The sequence below is a fragment of the Somniosus microcephalus genome, chromosome 27, assembly GCF_052327205.1.
Source record: "Somniosus microcephalus isolate GS21.2 chromosome 27, FLI_Smic_1.0, whole genome shotgun sequence".
In the NCBI taxonomy this organism is placed as follows: Eukaryota; Metazoa; Chordata; class Chondrichthyes; order Squaliformes; family Somniosidae; genus Somniosus; species Somniosus microcephalus.
In genome coordinates this window covers 720,052-723,435 of record NC_141013.1, presented here as the reverse complement: position 1 = coordinate 723,435, position 3,384 = coordinate 720,052, and positions in this window count along the sequence as shown.

Genomic DNA, 3,384 nt, shown 5'->3' with positions numbered 1-3,384 from the left:
GAGGAGAAACTTCTTCACTCAGAGGGTGGTAGGTTTGTGGAATTTGCTGCCCCAGAAAGCTGTGGAAGCTACATCATTAAATAAATTTAAAACAGAAATAGATAGTTTCCTAGAAGTAAAGGGAATTAAGGGTTACGGGGAGCGGGCAGGAAATTGGACATGAGTCTAGGTTCGGAATGGTCATGGCCCTGTGGGTAGTGGAGTGGGCCCAGGGGCCGTGTAGCCTGGTTCTGCTCCTACTTCTTGTGTCCTACTTCTGTGTTAGATTTCAGGAGATGGTTTTATTCCTGTTCCTGGCTGGGGTGGAGATCGCCTTTACAGAAGGTAAGTACTGTAGAAAATATAGGGACAGAGTGATCTCCTGGAAGAATTTCAATCGCCTAGATGGGTCGGAGAGGAATTTCCCAGATTTTTTCTCCCAAATTGGCCATTGGGTTTTTTATCTGGTTTTTCGCCTCTCCCGGGAGATCACATGGGTTCGGGTGGGATGGAGAGTGATAGAAGATTTGAGGTTAGGATCAGATCAGCCATGATCTTATTGAATGGTGGAGCAGGCTCGAGGGGCCGATTGGCCTATTCCTGCTCCTATTTCTTATGTTCTTATGACAGAGAGAGAGAGAATGACAGAGAGAGAGAGAGAGACAGAGAGAGAGCGAGAGAGAGAGAGAGACAGACAGAGAGAGAGAGAGAGACAGAGAGAGAGACAGACAGAGAGAGAGAGAGAGAGACAGAGAGAGAGAGAGACAGAGAAAGGCAGAGAGAGAGAGACACACACAGAGAGAGGGAGAGAGACAGACAGGGATACACAGGGAGAAAACAAGGACACACAGACACGGACACAATCACAAACTGACATGCAGGTATCGCAGAGGCGTAAACACACGCGGAGCCAGAAAGAGGGACAGATTCCGGTTTCTCTCCTTGGAGCGACTTTGCGCCGCGAACCCTTCGCATCTACTATTTCGCTTAGGATTTGAAACATTTGAAACAGGCACACACTAACCATCAGAGAAAACTGCAGTTGCAGGATGGACATTTGAATAAAAATTGATGTAAAGAATGGGACAGAAAATGATGTCCCGGTTCAGTGGGGTAAATCTACCTGCTTACCTTTGGCACCGGATCAGCTCAAACCTAAAACTTGTTTCATCAAACGGTTGAAATACTTGTTTCTGTTATAGCGTCTAACTAACCTCCGCCAACTTGATCATTCTGTTTACAAAACCTCTCACTGAGAAAATACTTCACATCACTGAACCACTGGACAAGCTGCTGTCAGTATCTGCTGCACTGATAATCTGGGAAGTTTATTTTATATAAGCCAGTGCACATGTTGAGTGCGCGGTTCTTGCGGGCGTCTCTCGGCTGCAAACTGCTGTCAGCCTCACAGAACCTGTGCCCAGTTCCAGCTACGATAGCAAAATACTGCAGATGCTGGAAATCCGAAATAGCAACAGAAAATACTGGAAAAACTCAGCAGGCCAGGCAACATCCGTGGAGAGAAATTAGAGTCGACGTTTCCGGTCGAAACCCTTCTTCAAAACTGGAAAGGAAATGAAATAGATCGAAAGGAGGGCTGGGGAGGGAACAAAAGAAGTGAAGAGACATTAAGAGGTAGTTTTCCAGCATTTTCTGTTGTTATCCCAGTTCCAGCTATTTGACTCAGATGTTGATTCGGTGACGGGATGTGAAGCAGATCAAGTATTTTACTCCCCATAGATCCGGGACTTGGATTCTGCAGTGTGACCACATGAATCCTCAATATATATATATTGTTTGAAACTAGATATTTCAATATTGGGATTTTTTTGGAGAACGTGCTGAATTTTGCTTCAACTTCAAACGTCAATGTATAAAAATGGAAGTTGGCAGCAAGTGGGCGAGTTTGCTCTCTGGGCCCTGGGAGAGACGCCTTGTGTTGCTTGTGGACAAACTTGTGGCAATTTAAAACACAACTCTGGGATATTGTTCAAGAGAAACATACAAGGCGCCGTTTGATCTAAAGAGTCAAGAATCTCTCTCCCTGCATTCCAAGTAATTGTCAGGCCCAAGGAAAAGACACATCAAGTCACTTTCCCCATGGACCTGGGTCAAAGGCATGAGGTGACAGATCAGCCATGATCTAACTGAATGCTGGAATGGCCTCCTGTTCCTGTGTTCCACACAAAGGGGGGAATTTTCCCAGCCCTGGGGAGGCGGGACTGCCAGGAAAATGGCAGAAACTGGGAGCAGGTACCGACCCCACTCCCAACCTGCATCCGTGCCATCTTCCCGGGAGGGGGGTCCCCGAGTCGCACAGGGACCCGTCTCCTTGAGGCAGGGAGGGGATTAGACCCAATTAACTGGTAGTTTTGAGGCTTTTCTCCATTTTACGCCTGCAATTGCGGGCTTCCCAACAGCTGCGAACCTCGCGAGCAGTGGGTCTGCGGGGGTGAGAGGGGTCGAAATGTCAGCTGGAGAGGTGAGTGCTGGGTGCAAGTGTGGAGAGGTAAATATGAGAGGTGAGTGTAAAGTGTTGGAAAAAGTTTCCTTACCGTTGCTTCTTTCTGCAGGCTTCAACCTTTGGGAATCCGGAGGTGCCTCATCTCAACGGCAGAGATGACAGAATGGTTGCTGCATTCTCAGATGCAGCAGCTATCTGCTGAGGAGAGAGGTCTTGGTGAGTGATGGGTGCAAGGGCTCACCTTAGAACAGAGATTGTCAGTGTTTGTCAGCTTCTCAAAGCTGACATTTCATGTCAAAAAATGACAGATGAAGTGTCATACGCTGACATCATGTCACCGTCTTTCCCCGAATTGGCCGGTGAGCCCGCAGGACGGGCTTAACAAGGCCAATCAAGGGAAAATAGTGTGGGTCGGTCAGACGGCGCTGGGGGCGGGACTGAAACCCAGAAACCAGAAGTCCCGCCTCCATTGAGAAAATCCAGCCCAAAGTTTTGATGTTGATTTGTCAATGTGATCACTCCATTCTTGCTCCAGGCCGAGGTTTCTACTTTCTCCATACTTTCCCCTGTTGGGAATTTCCCGAACATTTTCAAAAGGAGTTTGGGAGGGCCTGGAGAGTGGGGGAAGTCTTCTACTGCAAGACAAGCCGAGCTGCTAAATAACTAACATCAGTAAAACGACTTTCATCCATTGCCATGTATCAACCTGTGCAACATGGCGTGCATGACAGGAGCAAGCTTTGTGCTGCTGCAATAGATGTGGTATTTGGTGGGGGGGCATGGTAGAGTCTGAGAAAGGGGGCGCACACGGCTGTTTAAGGGGCAACAAGGGGACTTGTCCGAGAAATTGACAGGTTGGAGGAGACGAAGGTTCAAGTCGTGCCAAGAAGGGTTGAAACGACGCGAGATGTTTCCGACCTCGGCAGACCTGGTGAGGTATT